A 16,140-nucleotide genomic window follows, 5' to 3' on the forward strand; every position below is an offset into this window, starting at 1 on the left:
TTTCCCTTTCTTAAAGATGGGCACTATATTTGCCCTTTTCCAATCACCTGGGACCTCTCCCGGTCTATAGCAGACACCCACCACGATATCACCCTTGGTGCTCACCCCTCTGACCCTAACCCAGAGACTTTCAACATGCCTATAACATGGAGTGACACAATTGAATCATCTCACCTGACTGTCTTTCCTTTCCTAGGACTGAACATAATGCTTTGGAAGAAGAGGAACCTCCTTTGCTAAATACCTGACCAGTTGTGCAATATTTTAGAACAGAGAGAAACTTCTACCTGACTTCGACCCATGAAAACTGTGGTAAACCTTGTAATGTGTTAATATTAAATGTTAGTTAGTGTAATTTTTCAGATACGGACAGGTTAAAGTTGCCTCAGAGTAAAAAAAGAACAATACCTATTAAAAATCAACATCTGTCCAAAGCATCTGAGATATCATAGTTTCTGCCTTTTTTAAAATAAGAAATAACCGTTGGATATCATCTCAGATCTGCCATGAAGTAACTGCTTACCTTTAAGAGAAACCACTGCTGTGCCCCTAAAGCCCCATACTTTAACTACAGCTCCACTATGAATTAAATACACTTCCAATTAGCTAAAAGAAGCAAAAGAGGAATTTGAAAGTTATTCCCCATTGTATATCATGCTGTAACTATGTATACAAGATAGTTATACAGGCCCAGTAGGATTAGAAGTCATAGGCAGGCCTTTTGCATCTGGAATGTGTTGATGCCAAATCTGTGATCTCTCTACTACATGCTTTTAAACATTTTGTACTTGAGAAGAGCAAATATCTTCCATTTGAAAACATGGAGAAATAGCCACCCACATTAATACATGGGGAACAAAGCATTGAAAAATACCTGTCTGTCCTCCAACATGGAAGAGTATATCTGCTCCCAACAGAAAAACTAACAATTACTCCCAAATAAAATCACTGTTGCTTAAATATGCTCATATTAGCCCATTCTCTTACATGAAAATGCATTCTGGACATTTATTATGTCTGCAACGTATGGGAATGCTAACATACAATATTTGACATCCACATGGCATCTTCCAGCCAAATTGCTCAGAATGCACTTACACAGAGAAGTGTGTTAACCTTTATGACGACTCTGGCAGGTAAAGAAGTATTATTTTTTTTGGACTTTAGAGAGGGAAACGGATGCACAAAGAGATGGAATGATTATTTCAAGTCCCCCAGAAAGTCATTCACAGTGCAAACAAAATGATGATTTCCGAGCTGCCAGTCCTGTGTTCTCGATCTATGGCAGATCTTTCCCTCACATACGTAATGCAGCATATTCCTTCTTATTTTAAACATATGGCCTGGACCTCAAGGCTGCCTTATTTTTATTATAAGCTTTAATTCCACTGCTTAATTCAAGTCATGCCATAATCAGATTCTTTTAAGACTAAATAATTCTTGTTTTGATCAACCCCTTTTTTATATGGGACCCATTTTCTTCCATTTATCATTTTTTTGTTGTTGTCCTATGCCATGTTCTGTCCAATTTAAACATGGTATAAATCAGTGTCAGCTTTCCATATATTAGTCAGTGAATAGCTTCCAAGTAGCCTCAAATGACCCCTTACATTTTATCCCAGCTGGTTTAACTGCAAATTCTATCCTTATTCATTTAGACCAAGAGTAGGTTAAGTTTCTGATCCCAGTATAATACAATGCTATGTTGCATCTTCCTCTTATCCCAATGGATGGACTGATCAAATACCCACTGAAGTCAATGAGAATGCTTCCATTAGCTTTTAAGGGCAATGAATCAGTACCTAGATGGGCTGAGATGTGGGAGTGCAGTAATGAATTTTCAAATGCATAAATGGCATTAGAGTTCCTAAGTTGCATGGCATTTGTGCTTTGAATGTCTAGCGCCCAGTCTATATGGGTGCATTGCAGACACTGCTCCCCAGTTACTATGTCCACACATGGTGTGCAGAAGCCTATTTACATGCTAAATGTTAAATATTTAAGGGCTGGTCTCCTCAGTACAAAGTTCAATGCGCTGACCAGTCAAGTCACATTTGCTGAGACTAAATTACAGTCCATCATAGAGATCTTTCAATCTTATTGTTAAGTTCTGTGCGTGGTCCGGTGACTCTATGTCAAACATCACTGAGTCTTGGAAAACACATCTTCCAGAATACTCTGGGAAATGTAGTAAGGTTTCCATCATTTCAGATCTGTGTATTATTTTTGTATTTTTTTAAAACAAGGAGAGGAGTCACCTAAGAGAGAACTTTATGACATTGCATAAAAAGGGTAACTTAGTACCGTTGGAGAACCTGACCTCAGCCAGGTGACATATTCTAGGGTTGCAAGTTGAAGGTTAAAAGGAACAGACGTCACTTTAAAAACATTTAAGCCTATGTCTGAATTCAAATGAACTCAAGCTTCAGGCACTTGGTGTAGGCAAAAGGATGCTGGACCCTTCTTCAAGAGGATGCTGCTTCAAATTCTGGCAGAGCTTAGCGCAACTTCCTTCTCTTCCCATTAGCATTATCTTAGCAGCCTCAGATGATCCCCATGGATCATCCCCTCAAAACATTTCCTTCCCTGTTATGACTTGGAAGCAGCTGTGAATAGACTGTGCAAGAGGAACTTCCAGCTTCCCTTTGAATTCAGGTATGTGCAGCCTGGTTGGATTAGATGCTAAGGAGGGAGGAACGATGAAGCCTTGGCTGAGCCAAGAACAGAATCAGTGGAGTGAAGTAAAATCCCTGACAGAGAGAGCAAGACAGACAGATGCAAATCATTTAGTTAGTACCACACGCTTATGGAGGTACAGACAAATGGGAAACACAGCTCAGGAGAACAGTAGGTCTCTTTTCTTGCAGTATTTTAGATGCTCCACAATGCTCGTGGGTCATAGTCCTGCCCGCCCTCTGCACTTTAAGTCCAGACTAGGTCACACTCTTTGCTTGGCAAATTCTAACCACGTGTCCTGGCCTCTCATTTCAAGTCTGTCAGTAGTGCCTGAATGCGTTCTTCCAGATCCTAGTCATGATCTGGTCCTTTATTCAGGACTTGGTGCCCCAAAATTGGCTCTTCGGCCTGAGAACAAATGCTTCTATGTTCATCTTCTAAGTTTTTGGCAATCTGTTTAAAAACAGACCAGTTACATGTTTCATTTATACAAGAAGTTTATCAAATTTCCACAGTACAGCTTCATATTTAGCCTTCTCTCTCTGAGTTTAAAATCAAAACTACTGAAGTCACGAAGTGCTTCATAACCAGCTATTGAGGGAAATAAGGCAACTTTCTGACTCTCTTCATTTTGGCAAGCACCCACTGCAGATCTACAGTGAAATGCTGCTTAAACTTCTCCATATGTCCTCCACATTTCTAGAGTTTCCTTTCCGGTGGCTATTTTCATTGCTCCATTCTTCCATTCAGGGTAATGTCTTCATTTTATACCTGGCACTAAGTATTGTTGAGAAAGCAAAGGATGTAACAAAAGTTTTCATTTAGTGTCTGATTTCTAACTTCTCAGCACTGTGTAACAAGAATCCTGGACAGTGTACCAACTGTCTAGTCCCTTAGAGATAGAGATACCTGCAGCTAAAGTAACTGGAAGAATTTCCTTTGGATATAAATTGGAGTTTGATCCAAGGTAGATCAGCCACAGACTGAAAACTCAGTGCACACTGAACAGTGAAACACATAGAAACATTGTCATTTCAGTCTCCCTTGTCATTTGAGTCCATTTCTTCTTGTCCCTTCTTCCCTGAAATATACTGGACATCATACTCCAGATGAGGTCTCACCTATGACTTGCATACTTGCTCTTGTCCTACTGGAGTAAGCTTGTCACATATAGAAATAATGACAAAAAAAAAAAAAAATCTAGGCTTGTTTTTCTCCATTAAAAAATGCTGTTTCACAACAATAGAAATGTATTGTTTTTGAGAAATGCTATTTATATCTAAGATGGAGTTTGACAGTAAAACCCCATTTCTGAGTGACCGTTATCCAGAAGTTAGTGATCTTGTCTGGGCAATGAAAGATCTAAGTTGGGGTCATGGGTCTGCTTGGTTCACAGGAAGGACTTCAATCCTGGGGTTCCTAGCTCTCAGGTAAGTACCCTAATCCAGTGGGCTACACACACTGGGCCTCATAAGCTTCCTTTTTTTGTAAAAACATTTGAAAAAAAGGTCTTGTTTCTCTACTGCATTGGAATGAAAAGTGCTTTAAAAGCCATTCCTGGATCTTACAGCTGTACCTTCAGAAATGTAATATATCTCATCCAAATGCCCTGATGGAAAATATGCAGGAGAAACCAACCAACAACTGCGTACCAGAATGAATGCATACCGAAAATCCATCAAAGACAAAAATATCCAATTACCTGTGCACAACAAGATAATCACTTCCCCTCTAATCCTCAAAGGGAACTTACAAAACACCTTTCATAGATGAGCCTACGAACTTCACTTCATAAATCTACTGGATGCAAAAAATCATGGACTTAATATAGACATTGGATTTATGACAAATTACAACCTGCCTGACATCTAACACACCAGCTTCGTTTCTCCCTTGGAGAACTCATAACATCAGCAGAGTCCCCCATTGCCTAAAGAAGTGGGGTTGTGCCTGAACGCTTTTTTCCAACTATTTAGTTGGTCTAAGAAAAGATATCACGTCTACCCAAAGAATCTTGCTTGTCTTTAAAGACCTCTACATTTTTCACATAGCAGAATTTCCTGTTTTCTGTGCAGCCCTGAGTGTGGGGTCCACTAGACTCAAGCCCTTGCTTAGGAACCATGTCTCTAATAACCAAACTTGGTCATCACAGGGAAACTGGAAAAAAAAGAATCCCTAATGAGTGAGTCATCATTGTTATAAAATCCTGGTTAGGTTCTACAGTCATTTCTGTAAGGATTAAGGAAAAACCGAATTTTGCAGCAGGTATAGTATTATGATAGCTTTGTGCGCGCCATAGAGAAAGCACTTATGCACAGTGTATGGATCTCATCAGAGACAGGGCTAAAAATGGGACCTTCATTGGTTTGTATTCATTCATGCCTTGCCAGGTCCATTCACTTTGATGGTAAAATTCCTTTTCTCTGTAATTTCAAGGGAATGGGAAGAAAATGGAGAAAATACATTGGACAATTTCACTAGGGCTTTTAGAACAATTTTCTCTTAAGTGTTCAGTATTTTGTATCCAAGGGGATTTACAACATTTCAGCCAATACTAAATAGGAAACTAAACCAACCTGTCACTGAAAGTAAAATGTTGACTCATGTTGACATTTGAGCCAAAACCTATAACAGGCTTAGGAAAGAACATTCAAGATGCCTTGCATCTGCTTCCTATCTGGCAGGGGAGGATATTAGCATGTTGCTTTATTTTTGGCTTAACAAAAAGATGAGGGGTTAAGAACAAAAAGGTGAGCTATAAGTAAAAATGATAATAAGCTCTCCTTTGAACAATGTCTCCTTTGGAAAAGAACTATCAAGCACATGATAGCATTAACACCCCTTCCGAAGAACTGCAGTGCTCACTGCTAATTTCTTGCAAATAGGGTCAATAAATATTTCATTTGCAGTGTTAATAGCACTTGGTTGAGAAATACTCTGAATTCTGTTCCAGTAACATTAATTATTTTCAATAGCAAAATTATGAAGGTTTAAATGATGACCAGTAAATATTATTATATATAAATACACATTGTGTCACATCCTCCACTGACATAATATATTATAAGCTTCATTGAGATACTATTAATATCCTTAGCTCAGTTGTCAGATTAAAACATATAAAGACAAAAATGCAATTTTGTCTTAGGGTCTGCCATTAAACATAACACATTCCTACAGATAAAAACTTCCCACCTACTCACAGCCACCAGACAGATGTGGGAGAAAAGGTGGGCATTCCAACACATTTGGAAAGTTAGCAGATGAAGGCTCTAACTCTTTTACAGTTAGGGTGACCAAAATCTGGAACCAACTTCCCAGAGAAGTGGTCCTTGCCCCTACCTTGGGCAAATTCAAGAGGAGTTTGGATGATCACCTGTCTGGGGTCTGGTGAACCCAGCATTCATTCCTGCCTGTGGCAGGGGGTCAGGCTAGATGATCTGTTCAGGTCCCTCCTGACCCTAGCTACTATGAAACTATGAAAATATGAAACTAAGGACCAACGTCTGGGATGTGCACTGCAGATGTGACACATATCCCTGATAATAATAGTACCCCAGACCCTATTGATAACAAAAGGTGCTTCAGACCCTGGGGTATTACCTGAAGCCCCAATGAAATCAGCTGAGACTCACAGGGACTTCAGTGAGTTTTGGATCAGGCTCATCATGCTTCCACTGATCACACCTGTAGGAGTAGAAGAAGACTTAACTGGGATGCTTCGTTGAATAGAAGTTTTTGAGTACAGGAACAAAATTAACAGCAGTGATAGTGATCTACTTGGGGATGGTCCTGCTTTGAGCAGCAGGTTGGACTAGATGACCACCTGAGGTCCCTTCCGACCCTAATTTTCTATGATTCTAGGAATGATAACCGGAGGTGTAACAAGTCAGCTGGGCACTCAGGGCAGCTGCTATTTTCACACTCTCTCCATCAAGCTGATGCCTGGTGCTGCTTCCCTGGTCATCCCATAGTAGTTACACTGATGATAATGACTGCTAATTAACTGGGACAACAGTTCAACTTAAATGCACCATGCATTTAGCTGGTGCCAAGAGTAGTAATCAGAGAATGAAATGCATGTCCTGAAGGGAAGACTCAAGCAGTGGAAATGGACTGAATGGTTTGGCTAGAATAGACCACACTTGTTGTGCTCAGTGTAGGACTTTGGCTAAAATTCTAGGTGTTAAAGCAAGAAGTCAGAGGAGATGAGATGATCACAGTGGTACCTTCTGCCTCTAAAATCGAATGGGTGTTTTAATCTCACAGTTGGCCTTCAGCTATAAATTCATTATTTAAAATGCCATTTCTTGTGACTGATTTCTCCTCTAAGTTGCAAGGTGAAATAGCAGGCTGCCCTTTAGCACTCTAATCCTGCCTTCATCCATTCTTGGATGCATTTCAAGGCTTCCTCTACTCCTACAAACAAAAATCATTGGGGATAGACTTCAAAGCCTCTCACAACAGAGATCAGTGCAAAGCTTAGGGTGTAAGCTTGATGTTTCTTAGAGAAAGTTGAGAAGTAGTAGAGTTCTAGGATTTTTAAAAATTTATCTCATTCCAGAGGGGGCAGCCATCCTAAGTACCCATTTTTCAGGCTTAGTGTGTATTTGTGTGTGTCACAATCAGAACTAAGCTGCTTGTGTGCAAAGCCTGCATCCTCTGTGTCCTTATGTATAGCAGTGAGACATGGTCAACATACGCATATCAAGAAAAGAAGCTGAAAAGCTTCCACCTACACTGCTTACGGCACATCCTTGACATCAAGTGGCAAGACAGAATTACCAACACAGAGGTCATCACCCGAGCTAACTTGCCAATCATCACTGTACTGCTCAAACAGTGTCACATATGCTGGCTTGGCTGATGGAAGCATCCCTAAGGACATCCTGTATGGGGAAATTGCAGGTGGGGGGAGAAAAGTAGTGCTTTTTGCACCCAAAATTGTGCTTCATAAAGATGTCTTCAAGCAGGACATGAAGGCTTTTGGAATTGACCCAGGCCGTCGGGAGAGGAGACAGGACAAAGTGGCGCTCCCTTCTCAATCATGGAGTCCAACACCATGACAAGAAATGGCTACTCAAATAACAACAGAAACATGACAGAAGGAAACAGACAGTCAGTACAGTGGCCCCTAACACCGTGTACACCTGTGACCACTGTGGCAGGACCTGCAAGTCTAACATCAGTCTCTATAGCCACAAGAGAAAATGCACCACCAGTCAGCAGAATAGCTGCAATATCCACTATCATTCGCTGATAAGTGGATGCCATTAATGTAGTGTGTCCTAGTTGGACTCGTATTTCCCTCTCCCTTTGTTTCTGAGCTTAATTCCAAACCCTGCAATAGCCTCTGTAGATCCCCAAACTTCTCTTTCTTGGAGGACCCATGAAAGAATAAGTTACAATATCTACATCTCGGGGGGGTTTCCTTTTGCTTGTTCCAAAAGGATTCTCTGCAGCAGGGACACGAGTCAGATGGGTCTTGGATTGTTGCTTCTTTTACTGTTTCATTTGGCTTAAAACATCCAAAAGGGTATTTTAAAAAATGCTAGTCTTGATTTTCATCCCACTGCCTATCCCATGGTCCTACAGTGAATTAACTGTGGTGGCACTGCTACATTTTGGTCTTTCTATGCCTACGTATGTGACTGTATCACAGGCCTGCAAGATCAATGAGACTAATTAAGTATCGGCAGGCACAAATTTTAATCAGAAAAGCTCATTCAAAAGGGCTGCCCTTTGGAGTGTCCTAATTAAAAGCCAAATTCTAGAAATCCTTATTCATGGGAATTATTTAATCAAAGTCAAGTTAAGCACTTATACAAGCAAAAACAAATTGCATGAATAACTATTTAATGCATCAGTTTCAAGAAATAGTCTAAAGTCAACATGATAAGCATAGCTGATGTAGGTATGAAATTATAGACCATAATTAAAGACAATATACAATAATTACACCCAAATAGGGAAAATGCACTCACGATGCAGCCTTATCAAGCTCATGTATTTTTTCCTCTGAATATTACTGTTTTTAAAATCTCCTTTAAAGGGCTTAAACGCTCCTCTTTCCAGAAAGCTAATGGGTAAAAACTCCTTGGGTTTCTTCTGGTTTTGCCATCATTCTAATGAAACGAAATAATTCACTGTTTTAATTTACGCTGCACTCAGTGAAGTTAGAAAGAACAACTTTCATTCATTAATATATATAAGCTTAACAACCGACATCCTGTTAATCTCTTTAACCTTGACCTGTGGTTCAGAACTACATCTGGCAGGGTTTCTATGAAGGGGTGGGAAGGAGCAGAGTTTGAACAGCTAGAATCCGGGGTTGCGATCTAGGGATGGAGTTTTGAATCTAATGGCTGACTTGAAAACTGGCTGTCTTCCCTCTGGGCTCCAGGGTTAATTTGGCTAAAATAACTGTTCCAGCTGAAAGAGAAATTTAGATTATGATAATCAGCAGAGCTGGGTGGCCCAGAATGAATGAGTATTTGTGATGATAATGATAATTAATTAGGAATGTGGCAAACCACTTTGTGCTAGGGGTGCTAAAGATCAGGTCTTAACTTAAATGTGATCTGAATTCAATTGCAAATCCAGGTCATAAAGTACAGCGCGTGAGTGGTGTCTTAAATAAAGCATCTTACTGATCACTGGTGATGCAATTTCTTTTTTCTTCAGTACAGGATTCTCGAGGAATAGCACAATTCTTCAGAATCTAAGGTGGAAAAAGTGGATTTCCCACCTCACTTCTGAATGAGCCAACACAGCATCAAAGGAGAAGAGCTTCTCTGGATTTAGATTAAAATAACTGAGAGCAAAAACAGGACCAGACACATGAACAACACTCCTCCAGTTGAGTTTGGTCTTACTCAGAGCAGAGGACTAAGAAGTTCTTTTTCAAGAAGCAGCTAGAGGAATAGTAAGGGCAAACAGTTATTTATTTGAAGCTATGATATCAATCTTAGTCATTTTAGCAATTTTGATTCCTCCTGAGAACCTTATTGCATTATGAATTCCTCTCACTCCATCAGCTTCCCAGTGAGGAAGGACTCTGGGCAACAAAGTTTGTGTTTGCATTTGGGCTGGGCTCACAGCCGCTGGGATGGAAGTAATGGTCCGTTGTTGAACATAACCACCTCTGGATTGTGATCTTTGCTTAGTTGGAGAACTGTTCTATGCGTAAGAAATATGATATATTCCCCTTGATAAGGATAATTCTGCACAGATCCTTGGACACAAAGCTTCCTTAATTCTAGGACAGCTGGCCAGTGGAGGGCTCAAGTGAAGGGACACTTGGATGGCATAGATTGGTCATAGCAGTTTATCCATTGTTGGCTTCTCAAGGCTGTGGCTAAAGGAAAGGAGGTAAGGCTAGCGAATGCTACCACCCGACTGATCCCCAGTTGCAACAAGGGTTGGCTGGGGCCATGGAAAGCCAACAGGAGTTATGGCTGGTTCACCACAGACCAAGCTCAGGATTGCTAAGCCATCTTTTACTGATATCCTTGCTCATCTTAGAAAAGTTTATTAGGTCTTAGAAAAGTTTATTAAAGAGGCCATCCTTAATGGACTGGCTGATGCCAACATCCTGAGGGACAGCCAGCATGGGTTTGTTGTGGGTAGCTCTTGCTTGACCAATCTCATTTTCTTTTACAACCAGGTGACCTATCACCTGGACAAGGGAAAAGAGATTGATGTCATATATCTTGACTTCAAAAAAGCCTTTGATCTGGTATCCCATGATCACCTCTTGATGAAACTGGCCAATTGTGGCCTTGGGTCCACCACGATCCGCTGGCTGGGAAATTGGCTCCATGGTCAGACCCAGAGGGTGGTAATAGATGGAAGTCAATCGTCATGGTGCGCTGTGACCAGTGGGGTCCCTCAAGGCTCTGTCCTTGGACCCATACTGTTCAACATCTTCATTAATGATGTGGACACGGAGTCAGAAGCGGACTGGCCAAGTTCGCCGATGACTCCAAACTTTGGGGCAAAGCATCCACACCTGAAGACAGGAGGGAGATCCAGGCTGACCTGGACAGGCTCAGCAAATGGGCAGACGAGAACCTGATGGTGTTCAACCCCGATAAATGCAAGGTTCTCCACCTTGGGAGAAAAAACCTGCAGCATCCTTATAGGCTCAGCAGTGATACGCTGGCTAGTACTACGGAAGAAGGAGACTTGGGGGTCATCATTGACCACAAGATGAACATGAGCATGCAATGCGATGCGGCGGCTAGTAAAGCGACCAAAACGCTGGCTTGCATCCATAGATGCTTCTCAAGCAAATCCCAGGACATCATTCTCCCCTTGTACTCGGCCTTGGTGAGGCTGCAGCTGGAGCACTGCATCCAGTTTTGGGCTCCATAATTCAAAAAGGATGTGGAGAAGCTTGAGAGGGTGCATAGGATAGCCATGTGCATAATCAGAGGTCAGGAAAACAGACCTTATGACGACAGGCTGAGAGCTGTGGGGCTCTTCAGCCTGGAAAAGCGCAGGCTCAGGGGTGATCTGATGGCCACCTATAAGTTTATCAGGGGTGCTCACCAGGATCTGGGGGAATGTTTGTTCACCAGAGCGCCCCAAGGGATGATGAGGTTGAATGGTTAAAAACTACTACAAGACCATTTCAGGCTGGACATAAGGAAGAATTTCTTTACTGTCCGAGCCTCCAAGGTCTGAAATAGCCTGCCACCGGATGTGGTTCAAGCGCCTACATTGAACACCTTCAAGAGAAAATTGGATGCTCATCTTGCTGGGATCCTATGACCCCAGCTGACTTCCTGCCCCTCGGGTAGGGGGCTGGACTCGATGATCTTCCGAGGTCCCTTCCAGCCCTAATGTCTATGAAATCTATGAAATCTGCACTTGAGCACCCTTTAGTGGCAGCTGAAGTTCAGTCTTTATATATTCCTTGGTCTTCATTTGCTCATAGAAGGACCCACTCTGCACTTCCATCTTGTGAAGGTTAGTTGCCCAGTGCGTGGCAGGATTGGTCTATAGCAGGGGTGGGCAAAACGGCAGTTCTGGCCAGTGGCTAGACTCCATTTCCCAGGAGCCCCTGCCCATGCTGTTGCAGTCAGTTTCCATGGAGACCCTAGCAGCAGTGGCACGTGACAGCACAGGGCCAGGGTTTCCATGGAGACTGGCCCCAGCAGCACTGGCAGGGTATGCGACTAGGTGGGGAGCTGCTCCATGGCTGGGGCTAGGATCTTGCGGGGGTGACAGCATGGTCCAGAGCTGGGACAGAGCTGTGATCTGCTGCATGCATGCCCCTGCCTGGGTATGCGGGCAGCACATCTGGCTCTGGACCACACTGCCACCCCAGCAAGAACCCAGCCCTGGAGCAGCTCCCCACCCAGCCGTGTGCCCTGCCAGCGCTGCTGGGGCTGGTTGCTGTGGAAACTTTGGCCCTGTGCTGTCACGGCGCTGCTGCTCCTGGGGTCTCCATGGAAACTGGCGGTAGTGGCACAGGCAGGGGCTGCTGGGAGGAATCTGCCGTGGGCCCAATCCAGCCCACAGGCCGGACTTTGCCCACCCCTGATCTATAGGTCCAGGGAGAAAGCTGGTTAGAAATCTTTTGCCAAAGCAGGTTTCCTAGGTAAAAACAGTATTGTCACCAAAAATCAAAACCATTTTTAAAAAGCATTGATTTTGTTGAAATATCATTTAGAAATAAACCATAATGAAGCATTTGGGTAATCTCAGGACATTTCATTGTGATATGTTCAGAATGAAAACTTTGATTTCTTTTACTTTGAAATTACCATTATTATATAAAAAAAAAATTAAAAAGCTAAAAAAGTTTGGAATTAGATTAGCACTAGAATAGCAAAGCATTTCCTTAAACGACATGAAAGCATTTTTTCCCCTAATTTCATTTGGCATTAATTCCCCCCAATTTTTGTCCATTGATAGAATTAAAAAAATAAATCAGAAAAATATCAAACCCCCAAGATTTCATGCAACAGAAAATTCTTTCTTGCATCGCTAATTGTGAGCTGTGTCTTTAGCCCTGTGGGATACAAGTACTCTCATTTCCCACTGATGTCACCAAATCTCACAGGATTGGGCAAAAATTCTGGTTTTTGTTTGGCAAAATTGACCTATTAAAAGCTGTATGTCCTTCCTTGAATTCAACAGGTTTTGGTTCAGACCCCTATAGCACTAGAAATTATTTGGTTATTATTGATATTACAGTAGCTAGTAGGATCCTAAACCAAGATAGAGTTCCTGCTAACTTACCGGCCATTGAGACACACTGTGAGACCCTGTGTAGCACCTGAAAAGCCAAGAATTTAAACAAGGATGACAGACAAAGAGTGCAAAGGGAGTCAAAAGCACAGAGAGGTGAAATAAATTGCTCAAGATCAAACAACAGATGAGGGGTAGGACACAGGATAGAAACAGGGGTAGGATGCAGGATGTTTTGGTGCCTTATTTATAGTACTTCTCCATGCATCCATCCTGTGCTCGGAGCATTTAAGTCTGCTGAACTTGTCTTCTGGGCGTGACTCATTTCCCATGTGGTATTACTTCAACTCTAGGGCTTTGGTCTGAACCCTCAAGGCACTCCTTGAAACGGCCCCAGGTCATCTAAAAGATCCCCTGAGCCTCAGGAGGAGGGCTACAATCAACAGCCTCATTCTTCGACGCTAGGGAACTTTTGACAACACGATGAAATTCATCTGCCTAGGTCACAAAACTTTCCTAGGGCTGGTCTGTCACTATGGCATGAGCTCCCTGGAACTAATAATCATCATCACAAATCTCACTAGCCTTTGCTGCAAGTGCAAGGCATCTTTCTTCTGCCTGTTTTCTCTAACACAGACACAGAGCAAAATCCTAAGAAAACAAAATTCTCTGCTGCTTACACTGTTTCCCCTGGGGAGGGGATGAAGAACAAAAACCAGATGATAGATGTTAGTCGCATCACTTAATGTGCTACTGGAAAGCGTTCAGTGTACCGTGGTGAGCACAATGTACGAACTTACATAGAACTGACTGTAGCAAACTATATCAAAATACCACAATGCATTATCAGTCACAGAAACTGGATCCTTCAGTTCTTAACCAGACAGATTTCTTAAAGTCAACAGGGAATTTTGCCTTAGTAAAGACAGCAGCCTCTACCCAAGTTTTGCTGTGTCAATATTATTATTTTTTGTCTGCATGTCTTAATTTGTTTTTCTATAGAGTTTTAAACCAACCCCCCAAAAAACCCTTATAAAGTTTATTTTATATATTTATATATTAATACTTTGTATGCACGTATAAATGTATTTCCTATATATACACACACACACACACATACATATCTATATGTATGTATGTATATATGTATGCATGCATTTATAGGCCTTTATAAATGTACTTTTAAACATATATATAAAAAATTATACATGTATATAAATATATAAAATAAACCTGTTAAGTATATGTATATGTATTAGTCTCCTTTTATGCTTTTCACATTTGCAGTTTAAATAGGCTGTATTCTAGGAAGGGAAATGTCAGTCTTTTAGGAAAGATTTTATTTTAAAAAAAAGAAAAAAGTCCAACACAACAAACCAGAAAGTAAATGCCAGTGTCAGTCAAACTGGAAAAAAGATCATCAAATTCTCAAGCAAAAGCTACAGATAGAGCAAGCCAGACGCCAAACTGATTTTATTATGCCTCCACTTTAGCATAAATAGGCAACTGTCAAACTACAGCATCTTGTCATTTGACAAAGTGAAATTCCACTAAATTGAATCAAGTTGAACAGAGAGTCGACTGTAGTTTAAACAGGCCCTTCCTCCCCTTCTGAGATCGTGGGCCTGTTTGGCAGAACGCTTAGGTTTCAAATGAAAGAAATGTGTTGGAATAGATGAGTGATGAAAAAAATGTCCCTAACAGGAACTTCATTAATTAAAACCCAAGAGGCTGACAAGCCTTGAGCTAATAGTTTGCAGTGTTGGGGGAGTAGATTACCCAAAATCCTGGACCAGTTTCAGCTCCCATCTTTGTTAAAAGGGTTGGAGGAGATTCTTTTATAATGTCTAAAGAATTTGCTCTTGTAAAATAAAATAAATCAAAACGCTGCATCAATAGAACTGAGAAGAAACAAGGTTGTCATTTATACACAGCACGTCTGCTAATTATTTTGCAGCCCATTGATCTCAATCCCAGCATTGATGGACACCTTCAAATCACCCATCACCCTGGAATCTGAGCACCTTCTATGTAAAACAGTGAGGTCTCTCTTGGCCTTTAGAGACTTGTTTTCCTCTTCTCCTTTTGGCAGTATAACATCCCTGCTCGGGTTAGGGTAATTATTTTGGTTTTGGGGGCATTGATTTATTTGTTCACTAGCTTTTTTGTTTTCCTAGAATCTGAATTTCTTCTGGTTTTGATTGGGGAAGGGAAATGTGGGGTCGGGTGGGAAGAGATGTTGATGTTATGAGTATCATTCATGCTGGGACAGAAAGACACTGGCAGTAGGAAGATTTTGCAGCGTACCCTGAAAAGATCGTGCTTTGCCTGATCTCCTTTTCATTCCATGAAAGCAGGATTTGAAATCAATATTATTATTTTTGGAAAATATTAAATTTAGTAGCTCTGCTCCTCATAGGTGAGGATGCCTGATGCCTTCTGCCATAAGATCAGTTGCTTATAATGTTGTCAGACTTGAATTCGCAGACTGAATTGCTTTTTACAGTTTCAACAGTAACTGGTTCAGCCATTTTTAAGTATGAGGATTGGAAAAAATATTTTGGTTGCCAGTGTAAAAAGTAAGGGGAGGCAATAGCTAATGCCAAAGCTGGAATACCTGCTAGTATGATAGATTCAAACCATCAATATGGGTTAATTCCAAGAGAAGGTGGATGAATGAAATGACCATGTACAAAATCAACATTTTCAGGAAGTTTTGTAGAGTGAGAAAGTAGCCAACAAGAAGTTTTTCTGATAATGTAATGCTTCTAATTTGATATTTTGCTTCCAAGTTTTGAAAATGGTAGTGCTGGGCAAAACAGAAATGCTCCTTGGTAGGTTCATGCAGTTTCAGATAAGACCAGAAGAATTTAGCACAGTATAAACATGGTTGCTGTTTTTTCAGTGGCCCAGACTCTGGTTTGCATACCAAATTCAACCTTCCCAGGAAACAAATATAAAAGAGGCACATCTACAGAATGGACATCCAGAAAAATGAAGTGAAGTTTTGCCCAACACTGTGCCTTGTTAGGGTTTGGTCATACAAATCTTCAAAGTGGCTATCTAGATCACTGCCAAACTGTACATGACATGGCAAAGCAGAACAGGTGGACAAGCTCTGAGCTCATTCTTGCAAACACGTATTTATGGGGTAATGCTTACCCCCATGAAAGTTCACTGAATTCAGGGACATGGCAATAAGAGTTTATATGATCGGGCTCTTTGCAATGTGGATAATGTTTTAATTTAATCTGAGCTGTAGGG

The sequence above is a fragment of the Alligator sinensis genome, unplaced genomic scaffold, assembly GCF_000455745.1.
Source record: "Alligator sinensis unplaced genomic scaffold, ASM45574v1 scaffold1156_1, whole genome shotgun sequence".
Taxonomy (NCBI): domain Eukaryota; kingdom Metazoa; phylum Chordata; order Crocodylia; family Alligatoridae; genus Alligator; species Alligator sinensis.